Below are 22380 nucleotides of genomic sequence, written 5' to 3'. Positions count from 1 at the left end.
GAGAAGGGCAGAGGGACAGAAAGGATCTCAAGCAGGCTCCATGCTCAGCGTGGAGCCTAACACAGTGCTCGATCCCATGACTCTGGGATCATGACCTGAGCTGAAATCAAGAGTCAGACGTTCAACCAAATGAGCTACCCAGGTGCCCCCAAACCTTCATAGGCTCTAGATGGCAGTCTGTTTCTTTGTCTTTTTCAGCTTCGAGGGACCTGCTGCATCCCTTGGTTTATGGTCTTTTCCTCTATCTTTCAAGCTGGTACCATATCATCTTAAAATCTCTGACAAATCTCTTTTTGACTCTGGTCCTCTGCTTCCATTGTCATACATCTCCTTCCTTTTATGACTCAGATTCTCCTCTCATATCTCACATCTCAAAATATCCCCCTCATAAGGGCCCTTAGGACACTTGTAATGACATGGAGTTCACCCAGATAATCTAAGATAATCTTCCCACCTCAAGAATCTTAATCACATTTGCAAAGTAACTTTTACCATGTGTATTAGTTTCTTTAGGCTGCTCTAAAAAAGTACCACAAACTTGGTGGCTTAAAACAGCAGAAACTTATTGTTCTAGATGCTAGAAATTCCAAATCAAAGGGTCAACAAGGCCATGTTCCTCCTGAGACTCTCCATAGAAGTCGTCCTTGCCTCTTCCTAGCTCCTGGAGGTGGCTATAACTCTTGGCATTCCTTGGCTTGTGGCTATATCACTCCATTGTCTGCTATTCTGGTCACATGGTTCTCCCTTTGTTTGTCTTCTCATGGCATTTTCTTCTTCTTATGTAGACACTAGTCATATTAGATTAGGGCGCACTCTAATGACCTAATCTTAATTTGGTTACATCTGCAAGATCCTATTTCCAAATTCGGTCATGTTCATAGGCACAGGGGTGTTAGGACATCAACATGTCTTTTTTGGAGGATGCAATTTAACCCATAATACCATGTAAGATAATCATATGCCCTATATCCCTAGGTTACAGATAATAAAATTAAGAACCTCCGAGCATAAAGGGCTTGCTTGGGTTCCCAGTGAGGGTCTGAGCTGAGTCTAAAATCCAGATCTGTGGACCTTCTGGACTATGCAACTTCTTCCTGGGTAGGTAAATGCTTACTCTAGTGTCACATTAGAGTCCTTGGAACAGAAATTGTGTTCAAATCATTGACAAGGACAAAGATTTAGAAGTTTTGATGGCTATTTTTAGGGAATGCAATGGTCTGGCTTTATGGCCTTGAGGAAATCACCTTTTAAATCTGACCTTAGTTACTTAAGCTTTGAAACCAGATTATCATACAAATTTAAAATAAAATTGACTGGTGACTAATTAAAGGATCCTAACGAACCCAATGAGCAGGGAGAGCCACAGAATGAAGGAGCAGTACTTTATGTTAAAAGCCTGCAGGCAGAGCATAGGCATGGGTGTGGGATCAAACACACGAGCAGGACAAAGTTATTGCCGGCTGGTCCCTGATCCCTTCCTCTGCATGTCAAAACACTTAGAAGCTACCTTCTTGCTTTCAATGATAGCGTTTAAAATCTAAAGCCCATATTCCTTCTTTAGCACCAATTATTAAAAAGAAAAAATAGAACATTTCAGCTATTTTAGCCCTTCCTGAATTTCCTCCACTTTTCATTTGTTCTTAAAACTCTCAAGACTCTAAGATGAAAATTTTTCCTTTAATTAATAAAGACGGTAGGAAATACTTCACACGCCCCATTGTCAAACCCATGGTTTAACTTGGAAAAATGAAAAAAAGTGAGAGTTGGAATCTCCCCAAACCCCAATTAGGTCAAGTGGAGCTACATTTTAGAGAAAGAATGAGGAAAGCCTCCCTCGCGGATCTGTATCTCTAAATAGGTTGGGGATTTGCCAACGCTCTGGGTTAATCATGATGAGAAGGGAAACGGCTGGCTTTGCTGTCACTTAATACACAGGGAGCAGGAAGAGTCTGGAAATGTGAACTTGATCTTTTCCTCTTGGTATGTCATGTATATGTGATATAAGGGGCACACTTTTACAGAGGAGCCCACGGTTTCTTTTGAAAATGTTCTCTGTGCAAAGTGGGAGATAATATTGGACGGATCCATGCACGGAGACCTTGATGAGCAGGTGCACTCCCACCCAGCCCTGCCCTCCCCACTCCACTTCCTGTGTGACTTGGGGAATCAGTTGGCCTCTCTTGCCATTAGATCCCATACCTATAAATAAAGGATCGGATAAATCTTAAAGGACTCTATAATTCTATATGACGTTCAAAGAATAATCTCTTCATTATTATCTCTTCATTATTACCAAGGACATGTGTGGAAAGTATCACCTCCTCACACAGTGGTTCACTGTAGATTTGCACGGCCTCATGGTCCATACTGAGAAATATATTGTATGAGAAATGATGCAGGAAGGAAGTCCAAATCCTTTGAATGGTATGGTAGGTGGAGTCTCCCTTCTAAATGCCTCATGAAAATAGGGAGCTTATAAGCCTCCTTCAGAATTTCCCAAAGTATTCTCCCTGCAAGATGAATTCCAGAGGACCTATCAGTTATGACGGTATTCTGCTGCAAAGAATAGAAAACCCTATCACCTTGCTACTCAACGTGTGATTCGCAGACAAGCCTCTGCATCACCTGGGAGGTGGGGAAGGTCCCCACACCACATCTACTGAATCAGAATTTGCATTGAAACAAATCCCCAGGTGATTTGCACACATATTAAAGCCTGAGAAGTACTTCCCTACACTGCCATAAACAGAAAGTGTTTATTTATTCGATGTGGTATGAAGTCCAGGAGTAGGCAGCTCTGGCTTAGAGCAGTATTTCAGTGATGCAGTCGAGGACCTAGGCTTTTGCCATCTTTGTGCTCCACCGTTCTCTAAAATGTAAGGCTTTGCCTTCATTCACTGGTCCTAGAAGCACATGGTGGCTGCTTCCGCTGCTAACTTCTGGCCAAGAGGAGAGGGGGAGGGCAAAGGCAGCCAGGAAAGAATAAAGGTGAGGCCTCCCCTGTTGATTTTGGAAGGGTGCCTGTCTCCAGTGGTTCTCCATCTTACCATAGCTGTGGAACACTGCCAAGGATAGGCACAAGGCAGGCTGAACTGTAAGTATTTAATGTTGCGGCCTCTGTGCTGCAGAAGGCACAGAAGTGGGCTCTGAGTTGCTCTTCGGTGGCCAATCCACCTCATTTACTAGATTTGTTAATATATGTTCATAGAGAAAAACATAACCCATTCAGTTTGGGAAATGAATCTAAATAGGTTTCTTTTATACGGGACTTCTTAAAGTTTTTCATATGCCAAAGTACATTTTTAATCTCCCCGAGGGGAATACAATATGTAGTGTCTTCCATTTATCTGATCACAGAACTTTTCCTAAGAATCGGTTTTCTGCCAAAAAAACACAAATGTCAAAAAAAAAAAAAAAAAAAAAAGGAAAGGTAGATTGATATCACGTGATTTTTTTAAAGGGCTCATCAAACTTTTCCGTAAAGGGCCAGATAGTAAATATTTTTGGCTCTGCAAGCCATATTTTCCCTGTCCAGCTACAGAACCTACCATTACAGCATAAAAGCCTTGGACAATACATAAATGGCTGTGGCCCTCTGTGGTCCAGATTTTGCCAATGGGCCATAATTTGTTGACCTCTGTTTTAGAGTTAACTACCACGAAAACAGGATTAAAAGCAATAGAGCCACAATAGCATCTACTAATACTGTAATGGTGCCCTAGATTCTACAAAATATTTTAATATAAATTTATATTTATATTTTTATATTTAATATAAATATATATGTATATATATAAATTTATATATATATAAATATAAATATGTTATATATATGTATACACACACACACTCACACACAGACACACACAATCTCTTCTGATTGTAACAAACCTGTGAAAGAGATTATCACCATCGTGTGGTTTCCTGAAAAAAATTAGACGGTCAATTTCCCTAAAACATGGAAGCATTCACCAGGGCTCTTGATGTTGTATTTAGTTAATTGTATAACCCCTATAACGTTTTGAATTTATATATTTTTCCCTCAGTATGTTCAGGGAATTTCTTCAATCTAATCTTCATATTTTTTCTTTGAGGGAGGTTCAGAATCCATCCCTTTACTCACATGGGCCTTTGAAAGTATTACATGTGCTTTGGATTTACTATCGGGCTCTTAAATTTCCAGACCATAAATGCTTCCCCGACCTCCTGCTGCAACCATACTGGATGTTTAAAGGCAGTTCGGCTCCACTGTTATTATGTGCTACTATTATACTATGTATGTGGGTCTATGACAGTGGTGTCTCTGGTGTTTTAGTGCATTTGCTCATGTGAATGCCTATGTGTTTTCCCTTGAGAAACAATAAGCCACTTGAGGGCCAGGCCTGTGTGTGTTCGTTCTGTTTGCCCCTGTGCCCTCAGCGCTGAGCAGAGAACATGGTAAATGAATGTTGCCGAGTGAAGTGTTCCATGTTAACAGCAGGGGTGGGGTAGTGCGGGTGCAGCTGCTAGGCTGCCCCTGGGGTTTCAGAGCCAATGTCTTCTGCACTCACTGATGCTCTGTCTTCACCAGTGCAGTCGGCCATCCATTCTGACTCTGCTGGTATTTTCTGTCACGTTGCAGCAATGAGAACAGATCCCAAGGCGACCACAGCAATGTACCTGTGGATTGAGTTCAGGCCATTAAATTGCCATCATGCGACCTATCTAATGTCATTATGGTCCAGTTCCAGCAAAGCAGAGAAATAGAGGGGAAAAAAAATGACACAATTACCAATGGACGTGTTCTCAGACTTTTAAACGAGCCTAAAGGAAGAAGTGTCTGTAATAGATAGAATGGTACCTACCCACACCCACCCACACACGCGCACACACGCACACACACCCACACACAGCCACCCCTTTGGAGGGGAAGTCTGTAAACCATAGGAGGAAGAGAATTACTAAACTAAGGCTTTCGTTTGCTTGTGAGCCCAGTGCACTCCCTCTGGAAACCTCCACAGCCAAGTCTGTTTTCCAGGGGCTTATGGAGGAAATGTTGCAAGTTCAAACGGGGGAGTTTTGAAAAGCTGAGGCTCTTAAATCATGCTAGGTATTTACCTGGTGATATAGGTTGCCTTGCATTTTACTTTGAGGTTAAAAGGAGACCAAACAGCATTGCTGAACCATGAAATGGGTTCAATAGCGTATAATAGGGCCCTATGTAATTTTATATTGAACACCCTGCAGCTTGGATTTGCTAACTACAGAGTGACTCTTAGAGATGCTGTTATGGTAGTTTGGGTTTGGAATTTGTCCCCTGAAAAAGTGCATTAGGGACTTTCAGGTAGTTTCTTGCTTTAGCAGGTTTCCCAAGTAACATCTTGCACAGTGCATTGTGAGGCTCTCCTGTCTCTGTGTTCATGCGCTTTCTTTCCTTTGTTTTGCTGTTGTTGTATTTGGCTCATTTCTTAGGGAAAGTGTTGTGCAAAATGTCCGCTTCTCTTGGCTTCTTCCACTTTTCCTATCAGTCTCTCTCTTGTCACCTGGTCTTGCAAACAGGCCTGGGAACTTTGGGCGTCCTTGTGCTTTAATATCATTTTAAAAAATGCTTCCCACCTCCTCTCTAATTAACTGTAATCAGGAAGGCTAGTTGGTGGACACATGGTGTTGTAGCTCTGTGAAATGCTGCCTGATGGCTATAAACACGGCCATATGTTCTCGGTGAAAGATGGCTGTAATCACCAGCAACAGGGACAGCCGATGGAAGACGAAGGCTCAGCTCTTCACTTCCTCCTGCTTTATTCTCAAAACCTGCGAGGCACTTTGCAGATCAGCTTAATATTTTCTCTTAGCCATCACTGCCTCTGCTAAATTTCCTTTGTATTTCAGCTTCAGTTCTTTCCTACATATACTGGAGCTTGAAATTGCAGTTATCAAAGGAATATGTTTAGCACCTTCCGGTTTAACATCACAACACTTTAATTAGGATGGCCTCTCTTTAAATCCTGCACTACACACATTACACAGGTTTCTAAAACTAAGTGGTTATCAAGAAAGAGGATAAAACCATCAAAATTTTCACAGTGAATGAACAAGAATTTCTCAGCAAAGTTCAATAGATTTGCCCTGAACTGGTGCAGCTTATAAAACCCTTGAGCCTAATTGCTTTCCTGCATTTTGGCAAGAAAAATAGCTGACTTGCAATGGAGTAGAAAGAGAGGTTTGGAAGAAAGTGTCTTTTAAGAAAAGCTTCCAATGAAAATTTCAATCAATATTTTTAATCCCAGAAGACTAGATAAAATATGATATTATGTTGCTTGCACTAAGAGATTGTGGATAGGGTTGTTCTTCAGTGTCGGAAGGAGAGCGGTTTCAGGAGCAAAGCCGCCCAGTATCCCTTCACTCTGCAATGTGGACAGTGAGCTACACACTGGCATTTCAGCAATGCCTTGTGTCTCAGGTCTAAGACGGTGGCCCTTGGATGCCACGTCCTCATTGAACCCGGGTGGACTCCTGGTTTCGTGGCTGGCTGCGAGGCACAAATGTCTGGCTCTCCCGTGGAAGCAAGGGAGAGGAGCCGTGTATGAGACACATAATGTACTCACGTCTCTCCACTTAGCATCGTTTGGCTGCATATTAAAGTAACCAGACAAAATTGAGTGCAGAATAGACACATTGATTGCTTTTAAGCCTTCACTTTCCCATTTAGAAATGTTTTAGATTACTAAATTTGATAATCAAGTTTTTTACCTTTAAGATTTCATATATATGTGTAGATATAGAGATAGAGATATATCTCGAAAGTTTATTTTATTGCCTCTCGAATGCTTTTAGGGCTTTGTGAAAACAGGGCTCTCACCCCTTACCCTTTTTTGCTTTTTTTCCTTTTACCTTGTATGTACTGCACAGGCTATTAAACTGTGTGCAGGTGATTGATCTCTTTAATAAAAGCAAGTTCTTTAGTAAGCAAAGAGTGATAAAGATAAACAAATGTACTGGTTTGTCCAGTGCTTTGGAGATTATGGTAACACGAGGGCATCAAGAAAGCCTATTAACAGATAAGTTAGATGAAACACATCAATTCTGATCTCAGTAAGTCAGGAAACCATTCCCTTTAAGTTAATTTTACCCATGTTTTCTCTTCATTTGTAATACTTTGTTGGTTTTAACAGGAAATATTTAATAGTGTGAAGTGCAGTCCGTAGATAAACGATGTTGGCAATTTCTCCACCCAACTGCTTGTCAGGCCCTTTAGCAAGGTACACAACGCCCTGCAGTTTATCATCTCGCTTTCTAGATTGTTTTGGAAGATCATTGTGAGGGCTGAGACTCCCCAGAGGACTGTGCTCTAATCCTGTCATATTTTTTAAAATGCTGGAAGGTATAAGGTTACATGGTAAGTTGGTTTTACGTAGGCATTTCTTCAGCCCGTCGCCATGGCACATTCTTTCCATGGTAACCACTGTTTCCATGGCACGTACTGTGAGCTCCTCCCGAGGAGCTGAGGGGTTTATGAAGATGCCCAGCCACCCACAAGTGCGCACACACACTTGCCTTCTTTCTCTCCTATCGGCACAGATTCAGCCCACCATTTATGTGAATTTAGGCACCTTTTCTAGCGAATTCGTGAAATGGAGCAAGGCTAATTTTAAAATAAAACCCGCTTTTCTCTCTAACATGTGAGGAGACGAATAACTGATGTGGCCTTTTCAAATGATGTGAAGATATAACAAAAGACTCGCGTTGTCCTCAATGATATGGAGTAACGGGATACAATCTTGGGAGGCAAAATTTGACAGAAAAGACAGTCATCCCTGGACCAGATTTTCTAAATTTATCTCCATTTTTTAGACCCTGAGCTAAGTCTATACCCAGCATCGTGTTAGACGCTGTAGAGGATAAGAGAAATTTATGTCCACGGGGACCTTGCATTTTCTGCAGGCTTGGGGGAATGAGATTTAGACACATGTAATAATTAGAAAACAATATAGCACTGTAAATAACAACAATACATTTTTCACGTAGGATAACTTCAACATTTTTAGGTTTGGGGACAAACAACATGGCTGTTATTTATTTATTTATTTTTAAATTCCCATCGCTTTTATTCTTAGGACTGGGGTAACCAAAACATTTTAGGAAAATACACTGGCTTACGTGGATATAATGGTAAAAGACTTTTTTGAGGTGCTGATTAGTTTTCAAGGATACATAACAGTTCTGTTCTCTTGTCACTGACTTCATAATTGGCATCTTATCCTGTCTCAGTATAGGTGGCTGCTTCTGGAATTAACTTCCAAATGCCGGATGGAAGTCAGGTGTGTTTTCATCGGGTCCGTGCAAATCCAGGTAAGCTGAATTCTCATCCTATTGACTATTCTTATATTATCCTTTTGTTTTGAAAAGCAGAACATAGCTTTGGGGTTAAACAATTGCATTTGAATTCTGGATCTTTTGCTTAATTACTCGTGGCCTTGGCCACATTAACTGACCTCTCTGAACCAGGACAGCAAGATGTTACTGATACAAGGGTGGGTATATATGTTCCTCTTAAGGCAAGTGTGAGGATTAAATGAGATATTGGTATGTTCAATAAATGAAAGCTCATGTGTTCACACTGTTCAACGAATATGCATTAATGTTCCACTGTGTTGCAGGCATTGAGTTGATGTTGTGGATATAACAGGATTGATTTCTGGCCTTTGGGGAGCCAGCACACAGACAATGAAGCAGGAAAACATGATGACCTATGATCCACCAGAATGGAAGCTCCATGAATGCAGGGTGGTGCTTTTTTCTGCTTTTGCTCACTACTGTATCACAAGCCCTTAGGGCATTGCCTGCAAGCAGTAGGTACTCAACAAGTATTTGTTGAAAGGTTAAATATGATAAGAGAAAAGTAGAAAGGTGACCAAACGTGGGATAGAAAGGAATGTTAACCAGAGGAAGTGACCTATAACAACCCCCTAAAGCATAAGTGAGTTAGCCTGGAAAAGTAGGGAGATCATGATTTTTTGCTTTTCACTTGCTTTTTATTTGGGGTCTGTACTGCTTCCTATGATGTCTCCATAGCTAAATTCTTTTATTTTTATTTATGTTTCTGACAAACTGACATGCAGTAAGTATGGATCTTTATTTAGCATTTGCAATGTCCAAAGTGGAATTCTTAACCGAAGCTACTACTAGCTTCTGACTATTTAGGTCTCCTGAGATTGCTGAGGCCAGGTCCTGCGTGCTTAATTGAATACGTCACTTATGTATGCATTCACGTATTCATTCATTATACACATGTTTGTTCAGCACCCACCATATGCAAGATAGTAGCTATGTACTAAGGTGCCAGCAGAGACTGATCAGCAAGCATTGGATCAAGGAATTGACAGTTCCCCAGATTTGAGAGTTTATGGGGGAAATTGATGATAGAAGAATAAGGTTTCGAACAGCCGTGGTCTGTGTCCAGTCCATTAGCAAGCGATTTTGGCATAAGCAGCATAGACATTAGCAGGTCATGCAACTAGATCTTTCCCTTCTGTAGTTGAATCAAATTATCTCTTAGGGCGCCTGGTTGGCTCAGTTGGTTGAGTGTCTGACTTCGGCTCAGGTCATGATCTGAGCACCCTGGGTTCAGAGCCCCGTGTCGGGCTCTGTGCTGACAGCTGAGAGCCTGGAGCCTGCTTCGGATTCTGTGTCTCCCTCTCTCTCTGCCCCTCCCCCGCTCATGCTCTGTCTCTCTCTCTCCAAAATAGACATTAAAAATTTTTTTTTAATTATCTCTCTATAAATTTTTTTAATGTTTATTTATTTTTGAGAGAGACACAGAATGTGAGTGGGGGAAGGGGAGAGAGAGAGAGAGAGAGAGAGAGAGAGAGAGAGAGAGACAGAATCTACAGCAAGCTCCAGGCTCTGAGCTGTCAGCACAGAGCCTGACGCGGGGCTCGAACCCACGATCCCATGACCTGAGCCTGAGCCGAGGTCTGATGCTTAACTGGCTGAGACACCCAGGTGCCCCCCCCCCCCAAAAAAAATTATCTCTTAAAGTGAGCCTTACCTGAGTATGGTGCTTGGAAAGTGTTCTTGGTAAAGAAAAGTCTAGGTAGTCATACCCAATTCATTACTTTTTTCAAGGAACATTTATTTATTTCCCAAGTGTGTCTAACACTTTCCATAAAGAGTTTTCTTTTTTCTCGGCAAGAAAAATAAGATAACTGTGTGAAGCAACTAAGGAACAACTGAAGCCTAGAGGCCCCTTGGAGATTCAGAATACAATAGAAATTGTGAATTGAGGTGAGTCTAAGATAATGTTATAAAAGTGCTGTTTCTCTAATTGTACCTCAAAGCAGCAGCAGCAGCAGCAGCAGCAGCAGCAACAATGAAGGATGTGGGTGGGTAGAGAGGAAGGGGAAAGGTGTGATACAGAACCTACAAAGGATGAAGGCAGGAATGAGCCTGGTATACTATGTTAAGTGAAAGAAGCCAAACACAAAATTCCAAGTAGTTTATAACTTCACTTATATCAAATGTCTGGAGAAGGCAAATCTATAGAGACAGAAGATGGGGCTGCAGATGAGAATGGGATTAACTATAAATGAGCACAATGTATCTTCTTGGGGTGACAGAAGTAGCCTAATACTAGGTTATGGTGATGGCTGTATGACTTGGTAAACTTACTAGAAATCAGTGAATCACAAACCTAAAGTAGGTGAATTTTATATTATGTAAATTAGGCCTTAAAAATGCTTTTTAAAAAAATATAGCAGGAAGGGGCACCTGGGTGGCTCAGTCAGTTAAGTATCTGACTTTGGCTCAGGTCATGATTTCATGGGCCGGGAGTTTGAGCCCTATATCGGCTTCTGTGCTGACAGCTCAGAGCGTGGAGTCTGCCTGGATTCTGTGTCTCGCTCTCTCTGTCCCTCCCCCAGCTTGTGCTCAGTGTCTCTTTTTCAAATAAATAAATAAATAAATAAATAAATAAATAAATAACTGAAATAAAAAATATAGCAGGAGGAAATGAGTGTAGGACGAGTAAGGGATGGTAAAGAAATTGACATGGTTGCAGTAGGGGCATCAGAGTCTCAGAGCAGGGACATAAGTTGACCAAAGTCACATAGTTGATAAGACATAGATCTTGGTAAGTGGTAGAACCATCTGGTTCTATGATAAGTTTGGATAAGTGAAGTGGTGCCAATTGAGGTACAATATTGGATTAATTGGGAAAAAAGATGGGTTTTTTTTTAAAAAGCTATCTGGGATATTTTTGACTCTTCACTAGAAAAGAGGCATGCCAAGAGTGGCATTTTAGGAAGCTTAATTTAGTGACAGGATTCATAGATGGAATATATTTTAATAAGTGCAATTATTCAGGTGAGATGAACCTAGGTAAGAGCTATAGGAAAGAAGAGGGGGAGGGATATTTGAAAAAAGAAGAGTCTAGTTATGGTGACTGATCCCATAGGATTAATTGCATATGAAAGGGCTTTGTAAACCAACAAGTGTTTAAAAATGTAAATAATGAATCTTTGCTATCGGGCACACTGAAAGCAGTAACAAAATATGTAGAGAAACTCAAGATGTTGGAGAGGAAAGTGATAAGTGTGGGAATAATATCCTTGAGGGCATTATGGGTAAAGAGGGAGACGTTCTTCAAAGAAAGCAGCAGAGGAATTAAAGCAGCATATCATGCACATATAATACTGTGTGTGTAAAGCACCGTGCTGGATACTGCAGATGTTTCTTAATCAGAGGTTTTGGTTGCATTTGACAGAAACCCAATTCAAACTAACAGAAGAAAAGCAGACCATGTATTCTCATAATACTAGGAAGTCCAGGAATTGGATGCTTAAGCAGTGCAAGAATTCTCCTTATTTAAATCTCAGCTCTGCTTTCCTCTGTTTTAAATCCATTCTTAGGCTGGCTCTCCTTTTTTTTTTTTTTTTTTTTTTTTTTTTTGCAAAAATAGCCACTAACAGCTCTAGATTTGCATGTTCCTTGTAGTTAGCAATCCCAGAAATTATAAGAAGTTTCTGTCGCAGTCATCATCAGATGAGTCACTAGGTAGACTCTGATTGCCCCACTTGGGTTATGTCCATGAGCCAACTCCTGTGCTTAAAGGTGTTGCTTCTCTAATTGGCCAGGACAGGGCCTTTTATCGCATCCCATGGAGACAATCAGCTTCATTCAAGCCAAAAGGAGAGTGTGGTTTTATTACTGAAGATGGAAAAAGGACCAGGCAAAACTCCCAAAATGTGCCCACCTTGTGTTGGAATCTCGTAAACTCTCCACAATAGGCTTTGTTCTTTCCATTTTAAAGTTGTGGAGACCAGACCTGGGAAAATCTAAGAGATTTGCCTGAGGGTGTATAGTTACAAATAAAATTGTAAAGCTGAGATTTGAACTCAGTTCCATTTGTTCCAAAGCCCAGCCCTTTTGAAGAGAATAGTTGATGTAGAACAGGTATATGTGGAGATGAAAAGGGGTGGGGAGGAGTCTCTCCTCTGAGGTATTAAACACAAGTACAAATCAACTTGAATCAGTAGGCAATGTTGAGGAAGGGAGAAGTGGGAAAATCCGGGGGCTGGGAAGAGAGAGTTGTTAGTTTAGCTGTTCGTTGTTAGAGAAGAAGGTTCGGAATACCCGCTTCAGAATACGAACCAGAATTTCAGTGACAGGTGGTAGTAGACTTGCCAAGTGGTGGAAAAGCCAAATTGTAGTTGGAGCTGGTTATTTAAGTTATGGGGTTATTTCAGGAAGCACCCTCTCGCCTAGAGACAACACAAAAGTAGAAACAGTGGACATTTTAAATGCCCAAGTCATGGTACTTTTTCACAGGGAAAGCGCCATGGGCTTGGCTCTGTGTTTGACTCTAATCCTGGCCGATGAAATGGCAGGTCAACACTGTGGGAGGCAGCAGTGAGTGTTTTGATGCCAGGCCTAATGCAGGCTGGCTGTAGATACATGCTGGAGGGGGTGGAACTGAAGAGGCTGAGCAGAAGGTGGCTGCTAATAGCAAGAAAGTTTGAATATTTAAGAGAGGTATAAATACTTTGAGTAAGTGACTGGAGTTCAAAGAGCTGCTGAGGAAGGAGAGAGGAAGGAAATGGAAGCAAAGTGAAAGACAACTCATACCCATCTGAGTGAGTTAGGGTAAAACACAGTGAGAGATGTCAGATAATCTAACACAAGCCAGGTTTTTTTCCAGGTAAGGATATAGAAAAGCTTCTGATGGATCGAGGTGTGTTTTGACCTGCTGATCATGTGGGCAACTACAGAGAACATGGACTTTGGAGTCAGCTAGACCTTGGACTGAACTCTGCTCTGTTACTTGCTACTTGTGTAACCATTGGCAAGGTATTGATCTGTGAGTTTCCTCATCTACACAATGGAGATAAATATGTAAGTATGTATATGAGAGAGAGAGCCTAACATTCACAGATAGGAAATAAATGGCAGCTTGTCATAATAATAGCACATTTTAGGATGCTTTGCTCTTAAAAACTTTGTTTTGCTCTGAGGTAAGTAAAGAATAAATGCTGAGTTCTGGTTTGGCTTGAGAAGTCAAAAGCGGACCGATCTCAGGGCACCTGTGTGATTCAGTCCGTTGAGCGGCCAACTCTTGATTTCGGCTCAGGTCATGGGCTGACAGCATGGAGCCTGCTCGGGCTTCTCTCTCTCTCTCCCTCTCTCCCTCTCTGTGCCCCTCCCCTGCTCACATCCTCAAACAATGTTAACTAGCCGAAGTTATTTTATCCCTTCTTCAAATAACCTAAGTTTTATGTCACATATTTTTAACATAAAAATCATCCACGTTCCCTTTAAATTGTGGAACGCAGTATTAGATGTGCTGGTGGATCTGCTGGATAGTTTATCTTGGGTCGTCTTGAATTGCCTGGGTCTCCATCTTTCGGTCTACCTTGGCTTTGCTTGTGGGAATGGCTACTGTTGCATATGCAGTTGACTGATTGTGTTCCATGGGTATCCAACCTTTATTTTTTTCCTCCTTGACCTTATGCATATCTGATTCCTATGCTTAAGAAGCATGAGCCTTATCTTCTTGCTCCAAATCTCCTGGTAGGCTACATCCAGTCTGTGTTTTCACAGGGGGACTGATGTAGATACAAAGAGAAAAACAAGTATTGAGATTCATTTATTAATTGTTCATTCACTCACTCAACAAAACTTTATTTGAAACTTTCTAAATGCAAAGCATGACGAGGTGCTATAAGAAATATACATGACAAGAATACATGTTCCAAGGCCTCAAGGACCCCACAGTCTAGCATACTGCCTGTGAGATATTAGGCCTTATATAGCAATGGGAGGAATATTTCTCCCTTCAACTGGATCCTGCAGAGTATGTGGAACAATCTAAATAGTTCTTTTCTTAATCAGCTTGAGAGGAGAAAAGTCAACTGGGCCTTTCCCTTCTTTGATATTTGAGATATTCTTGGAATGGTATTTCATTGCCCTTTGGTAGAATAGCTCACAAAAGCCAAATAATACTTTGTGTAAACTATAGACTTCCCTGAAAGAGTGTGTTGGAAATTTTTGACTCAGCTAACTTTCTGTCAAGTTAAACACCCAACATCAAGAAGAAATTTGAGCATTTGTACAAAAGTCTAACAAATTCTTACAAATTAGGATAGAATTAAAGAAAATTCATTATGGTCAACAAGCTTGTGGAAACTTTATTTTATTCAGTGTATCGCCCAAAACTGATTTTTTTTCTGGTTTTATTGAGATATAATTGACAAGCAACACTGTATAAGTTTAAGGTGTGCAGCATAATGAAAAAAGACATCTATATTATGCAATAATGGCCACAGTAAGTTTAGTTAACATCCATCACCTCATACAGTTGTGAATTTTTTCCCCTTGTGATCAGAACATTGGCATTTTACTTTCTTGGCCACTTTCAAATATACCATACAACATTGTTAACTATAGTCATCATGTTGTATATCACATCTCCAATCCTTACTTATCTTATAACTAGAAGTTTGTACTTTTTAACCACCTTCAGTCAATTCCCCCACCTCTCACCTCCTGCTTCTTGAAATCACAAATCTGATCTTTTTTTTTCTATGAGTTTGTTTGTTTGTTTTTGATTCCACATATAAGTGAGATCATACAGTATTTGTCTTTTTCCGTCTGACTTATTTTACTTAGCATAATGCCCTCAAGATACATCCATGTTGTTGCAAATGTCAGGATATCCTTTTTTTCATGGCTAAACAGTATTCCATGTAAATGGGATTATTGAACACTTAGGTTGTTTCTATGTCTTGGCTATTGTAAATAGTGCTTCAGTGAACATGAGGGTACAGATATCTCTTTGACAGAGTAACTTTGTTTCTTTCAAATATATACTCAGCAATGGAATTGTTGGATCATACAGTAGTTCTATTTTTAATTTTTTGAGGAACTTCCATACTGTTTTCTAGGATGGTTGTACCAATTTATACTTCTACCAACAGTGTACAAGGGTTCCATTTTCCACACATTTTTACCAGTATTTATCTCTTGTCATTTTTTAAATGTTTATTTTTGAAAGAGAGAGAGAGAGAGAGAGAACAAGTTGGGGAGGGGCAGAGAGAGAGGGAGACAGAGGGTCCGAAACAGGCTCTGCGCTGACAGCAGAGAGCCTGACATGGGCTCGAATCCACAAACTGTGAGAGCATGACCTGAGCTGAAGTGGGCTCATGGTGAGAGCATGACCTGAGCTCAACCGACTGGGTCACCCAGGGACCCTTATCTCTTGTCTTTTTGATGCTAGAGATTCTAACAGCCCTGAGGTGATAATCTCATTGTAGTTTTGATTTGCATTTTTCTATTGATTAGTGATGTGCAGCTTTTCATATACCTGTTGGCCATTTGAATATCTTCTTTGGAAAAATGTCTATTCAGGCCCTTTTCTAATTTTTAAATTGGATTAATTTTTTTGGTTTTGTTTTTCATGTTTTGGTTTTTTGCTATTGAGTTGTATGAAATCTTTATATGTATCATGGGTATCCAAACTGAGTTTTAAATTATTATTGATTTGGATTACATCATGCTCACCCCAATTTCGCATTTCTGGCTACCTACATACTATGGAGCCAGACTGGGAGTAGGCCTCTTTCATAAGTTTTTCTCAAATCAGCTTGAAGGGTTTATTTTAAGCATAATGTTCAAATGCACTAAGTACTGTCCCTCATTATTCAGTGGAGGAAGTTGAGGCTTGGAATAGTCCAGAAACCAGACTGCAACAGATTAAATGGTAGTGATATCAAGATTTGAAACTCGCTCTAGACTCATTTTTATTGGACATTTTTGATCATTTGTCTTTAATTTCCTAGCAATTTATAGTTTCTTTGGCAAACCATTCCGTCCCCAATACTAAGACTAGAATTCTATTCTTCCCATTCTCCTATTTGCCCACCAGTCACTCTTCAAATATACATGAATTTTGAAAATATATTTCTAAAAGATTAGCTTTTCAGTTTCACCAAATTTCCACTAACTCCCTTTGGTTCTTCCTGAGGAGTCAGAATATTGTAAAGATTCAGAGCAGGAGTCAAAAAAACACTGGGTTTTGGTTCTAGTTCTACAATTTATTAGTGACCAGAGCAAGCTATTTGGTAATGTGGTAGACTGCATTGATGCTCTGTAGGACTTCACTTTCTTCCACTTCTTCTATGGGGTCTATGTTTTTCCACACAAATGATGACAGTTTTGGCTGTGTCATTTACTTTGTTCAGCTATGTTATCAAGAAGAAGCTTTGATCAAACGTTACCGATATAGAGTATCATAAACGTACTTGCTGATTTGGTTTGGTCTCTTGTTCTCCTGCCATCAGACACGGGAAGAGCATGCTCTGAGTAGCTGTTGGTCCCAGAAGAGAGAAGTCTTGAGCAGATTTAAAACCAAACTGCAGCTTGTAGTCTGGGGCCTCTCCCGCTATTCTCAGTTTAGGCCACAAAGCCATCCTCGTTAACCCATAAACTTATTAGTAAGAAAACTAAATATTTGTTTTTGCAAGTCAGTGACATTCTTGGGTTGTCATGCAGCATTATCATAGTAATAGCTGACTAATACAATTTCTCTGTGTCTCAAATTTCTGATCTATAATGTGGGGTAATATTTATACCATACTTAATTCTTTCATGTTTGAAGATTCATTGAGATGATACATACATTATGTTTAGAACATTGTCACACTGTATAAATACCATCCATTATTATACATTATTTATGTATGTATGTATTTATGTATGAACTATGCTCTCCCCCAAGTAATTACATCAACAAATATATGTTAGTATCCTTATATCACCTTGATATAACTGAGTAATACCTTCCAATAGAGGAAGAGTACAAGGAAACACTATGAGAGACCTGAACTCATCAGCATTAGTTATACCTCTCTCCCAACTGCCTAAGTCCTTGCTTGGATAAGGGGCAACAGGAGCCCATTGATGGGTAGTAGGGCTCTTCTTTCTACAGAATACCTTAGTACTTCTGCCTGTGTCTGCTACCTCCAGAGCATATTAAGAATGTAACAGTGGCTGAAGCAGGTACTCTTGACGCCCAGCTGACATTCCTAAGGCCCATGTCTGAGTTGCATACACACTGAAAGCTTTTCTATCTCAGACACTTGTATATCTTTACTTCTCAGCCTAAGAGCTTTCTCTAGTGCCATGGAAGCTTGTTTAGCAGGGTAGCCAAGAAGTGCCTATGGGGCAGTCTTTAAGCCATGAAAAATGGTTGATTAGTTCTCTAGTTTTCCTGTCCCTCTGTAAGACATTTTGAGTAATATTTTATTAGATTCCAGCAGAATTGAGCCCCAGTTTCCACAAATGGTAACCCTGGCATACCATTTACTGGGTTTTCTCCCTTTTCTGTCTCACTGCCCTCCTCCCTCACTTGTACTTTCTTGGATCACATCCCCCCAGAACTGCCTGAACTCAAGTCTCTTCTCAGAACATGCTTTTATGGGTAACATATTCATATAGTGAATTAACCCATCTTTCCTCTTTTTGTTTATCCTGTTTGTGAGCCAGAAGGACCATGGCAGACATCCACACTTATGTTGATACATTAGTAATCAATCTTAAATATGTTTTCTGTAACTCAGTAGCTAATGGAAACCAGTGCTTTTATTTGAATAGGCTTGTTACCTCAGTGGAAGGAGGATGCTTTACTCAAGGTTATGTGCCCTTCCTAGGGGCAGTCCATATCAAATAACTGCTGATATAGGGGTTCAAAGCTTAGCCCTCCCTTGTCTCAATTTGATACACTTCTGAAGGGGATTCTTTTCTTCCTAGCCAACTGTAGAGCTGAGGTGGTTAGGACCTGTAACAATTGTATTTCTTCCTCTTTTTTAAAAAATGTTTATTTTTGAGAGAGAGAGAGAGTGGGGGAGGGAAAGAGAGAGAGAGGGACAGAGGATTGGAAGTGGGTTCTGTGCTGACAGCAGACAGCCTGTTGCGGGGCTCCAACTCATGAACACTGAGATCATGACCTGAGCCAAAGTCAGATGCTTAACTGACTGAGCTACCCAGGCACCCCACGGTAGCAGTTCTTTTTTTTTTTTTCTTCCTTTTTATTATTAAACTTTATTTTTTAGAACAGTTTTAGATTCACAGCAAAACTGAATGGCAAGTACAAAGAGTTCCCTTATAAACCCTGACCTAACATATGCACAACCTTCCCCGCTATCAACAACCTGCACTAGAGTGGTACATTTGTTGAACCTACACTAACACATCCTTGTTGCCCGAAGACCACAGTTTACATTAGGGATCATGCTTGGTGTTATATATTCTATGGGTTTAGACAAATGTATAATGACATGCATCTACCATTGCAGTATCATACAAAGTAGTTTAGAATATCCTCTGTGTTCTGCCTATTTATCCTCCCTCGCCTCAAGCCCTGGCAGCCACTGATCTTTTTACTGTTTCCATAGTTTTGTCTTTCCATGAATACCATATAGCTGGAACAATATAATATGTAGCCTTTTTCAGATTGGCTTCTTTCACTTAGTAATATGCATTTAAGTTTCCTTCACGTCTTTCCATGGCTCCATAGCTCATTTCTTTTTAATGCTGAACAGTATTCCATTGTTTGGATGCCCCACAGTTGGTTTATCCATTCACCTACTGAGGACTATCGTGGTTGCTTCCAATTTGGAACTATTATGAATAAAGCTGCTATAAACATCTGCATGCAAATTTTTGTGTGGACGTAAGTTTTTAATTAATTTGGGTAAATACCAAAGGGTGTAATTGCTGGATTGTATGCAGGATAGTTTCAGAAGAAGCTGTCAATCTGTCTTCCAAAGTGGCTGCACCATTTTTCACTCCCACCAGCAACGAATTAGAGTTCCCGTTGCCCCACACTGCTGCTAGCATTTGGTGGTGTCAGTGTTTTGGATTTTGGCCATTCCAATAGGTGTGTTGTGGTATCTTGCTTTAATTTGCATTTATGTGATGACTGTGCAGGATGGTTTCATAAGCTTTTTTTTTTTTTTTTGTCCATCTACATATCTTCTTTGGGAAGGTCTGTTAAGATCTTTTGCCAGTTTTTTAAAAAACCAAGTAGTTTGTTTTCTTACTGTTGAGTGTTAGAGTTCTTTGAGTAGTAGTCCCTTATCAAATGGGTCTTTTGTTTTTATTCTTTAATGTATTTATTTAAATTCAAGTTAGTTAACATACAGTGTAGTATTGGTTTCAGGAGTAGAACCCAGTGATTCATCACTTACATACAACACCCAGTGCTCATCCCAACAAGTGCCCTCCTCAATGTCCATCACCCGTTGTAGCCCATCCCCCCACCTGCCTCCCCTCCAGCAACAAGAGAGGAAAACCAGAGACTCCTAAATACGGAGAATAGCGTTTTCAACTTCTCATTCTGTTCATTCCTGATTCTCTTTCTTTCCCACAGCTATTATCCCCAAGAGCACTTTCCAATAAACCTCCTGCTTGCAAATCTCTGTTTCAATATCCACTTGGTGCCAGGAATGGTCCTCGGAAGTAGACTTTAAAATGGGATTTTGTAGCTGGAGCATCCACTGGCTAGCTGACAGTGAGGACTCCACCACAGATAGGAAGTGGGGTACTGATTGCCCTTGGCTTGCTGTTGTGGTGCAGTTGTTGTAAGAGGAATGAACTGCGATGTGACACCAGTGGAAGAGAATGCCTTGGCTTGGCTCGTGCAGTATCTTGGGGATTTGAGGGGTCTCGGGGAAGTGGTCATTGCAGACTATGGAGTCAACTGTTGCTTTGAACTGTTCCTGATTTAATGAATGGAACAGAACACAGATGCCAGAAATAGACCTACATTTATAAGTCAATAGATTTTCAATAAAGGTGCCAAAGCAACCCATAAAAAAATTTGTTAAAATAGCAACTTCTGGAACAACTGGATCCCAGGTGGATAACGTAACACTTTTGCCCTATTTCATAACACTCACAAAATTAATCCAACATGAATCTTAGACTTCAGTGTAAAATCTAAAACTACAAAGCTTCTAGAAGATAATACTGAAGAATAACGGTAGGCAAAGATTTTGTAAACAGGATAAACAGCAATTGTAAGTTTTGTTTTGTTTTTCTTTTGAGAGAGAGAGAGAGTGCACGAGTGGGGAAAGGGGCAGAGGGAGAGAGAAAGAGAATCCTAAGCAGACTCCATGCTCAGTGTGGAGTGGAGCCTGATGCAGGGCTTGATCTCATGACCCTGGGATTATAGCCTGAGCCGCAGTTGAGAGTCTGATGCTCAACCGACGGAGCCACCCAGGCACCCCAGAAATAATAATTTTTAAAAATGGCAAATTGTATTTCATTAAAATGAAAAACTTCTGCTGATAAAAAGACACCAGTAAGAAAATTATTAGACAAGCCATAGACTATAGTCAAATTTTGTATAGTACACATCAAAATGTGTACTATATATTAAATACTTAGTCTAATGAAAAAGTATCATAAAATAAAGTCCTCAAATACAGATACACAAAAAAATTCCTCCCACTCAATAATAAAACAATTGGGAAAAGATTTGACGGCTCATACTTTACAAGGAAACATGGTCAATAAGTATCTAAAAAACTGCTTGACCTTCTTAGTCACAAGGCAAACATAGTTGGGATTGGTTACCACTTCATATCCACTCAAGCGGCTAAAGTGAAAAAGACTCTGAACACTAGATGCTGGCGAGGAGCTAGAGCATCTGAAACTCGTATACGTTGCTAGAGGGAATGTTAAGTGGTGCAGCCACTGGGAATATAGCTTGGCAGTTTCTTATGAAGTTAACCATAACTTGCCCTATGACTCAGAAATTATATTCCTAAGAATTTACCCAAGAAAAATGAAATAGCATGTCTGAAAAGACTCAACTGGAATTTCACAGCAGCTTTATTTACAAAAGTCAAAAACTAGAAACAACCGAAGTTTCTACCAATAAATAGAATGGGTAGACCAATTTTAGTATATTCATGCAGTGCTACTCAACAGTCAAAAGGAGTTAAATACTGATATGCTGCCACATGAACGAAGTCTCGAAAACATGAAGCTGAAGGAAAGAAGCAAGACACAAGAGGATACATTGTGTATGAACATCTAGTATACGCAAAACTGACCTATAGTTGGAGAGACGGCATTAGTAACTTCTGAGCATGGAGGCTGACTGAGAAAGGGGCCATTAGGAACTTTCTAGGGTGATATAAATATTCTATATATTCATAGGAGCATGGTTTACAGGTATATTCACTTGTCAAGACTCATCAAACTATAACACTTAAAACCAGAGCATTTCCCTATATGTAGAATATACTTGAATTAAAGAAGGGGATAAAAAGATAAAAGCAAGTACACTGAGGATTTTACCAACACTTTGGATACAGGCTTTTTTGAGCTTGATTAGGTTTCATATTCTCTTCCTGTACATTGTTTGTTGAAGGAATGATCTTTTGGAGAGTGTTTTTACATAAATAAATTGCTGTCACAAATTCCTAATCTAGAAATCCTTTCTGGGAATACAATTAGAGGAGTATGGACCAGAATGTAAACATAAAGTTGTTTATCGAGGTGTTGATGTCATATTTAAAGATAAAATATTTAATGAAACCAAAATGGTCAAAAAATTATGGCATATTTGTATGATGAATTATTTCATAGCTGGAAATATTAAATACAGGTATTCCCTGCTTTTCGAAAGTTCACGTTACAATGCTTCACTTTTACCAAAGATCCACATTAGTACTTTTCTCTAACCAAAAGGTAGCCAAAAGAGGATTTTTACTTTTACAAAAAAAAGGAAGAAGAAGCAGCAGCAGCAGCAGCCAAAAGGCAAAGGAACATTCCCGAGTCATTCTGCAGTGAACTCTTACAGAGGCAGTGAGCACCCCAGCAGTGCAGTGTCCCGGCCCA

General features: G+C 40.1%; 1 long non-coding RNA gene across 3 annotated transcripts in view; it reads left to right on the top strand.

Moving 5' to 3' along the window:
• The window catches only part of LOC132673436 (uncharacterized), a 35195-nt gene extending 15795 nt beyond the window's left edge, over positions 1-19400 (top strand). Inside the window, exons 5-8 of one of the 3 annotated variants that reach the window (XR_013557477.2) lie at positions 8253-8328; positions 8637-8763; positions 10172-10263; positions 13175-19400. This is a non-coding gene — a long non-coding RNA (uncharacterized LOC132673436). Of the gene's footprint in view, positions 1-8247; positions 8329-8636; positions 8833-10171; positions 10264-13174 lie in introns of all 3 variants that reach the window. The other 2 variants (XR_009608055.3, XR_013557476.2) reach the window with 2 other exon arrangements.
• The last annotated feature ends 2980 nt before the right edge of the window (positions 19401-22380 follow it).

The sequence above is a fragment of the Panthera onca genome, chromosome C1, assembly GCF_046562875.1.
Source record: "Panthera onca isolate mPanOnc1 chromosome C1, mPanOnc1 haplotype 2, whole genome shotgun sequence".
NCBI lineage: Eukaryota > Metazoa > Chordata > Mammalia > Carnivora > Felidae > Panthera > Panthera onca.
The sequence above is the reverse complement of the archived record's forward strand: the minus strand, read 5'-3'. Positions and strand labels throughout refer to the sequence as shown.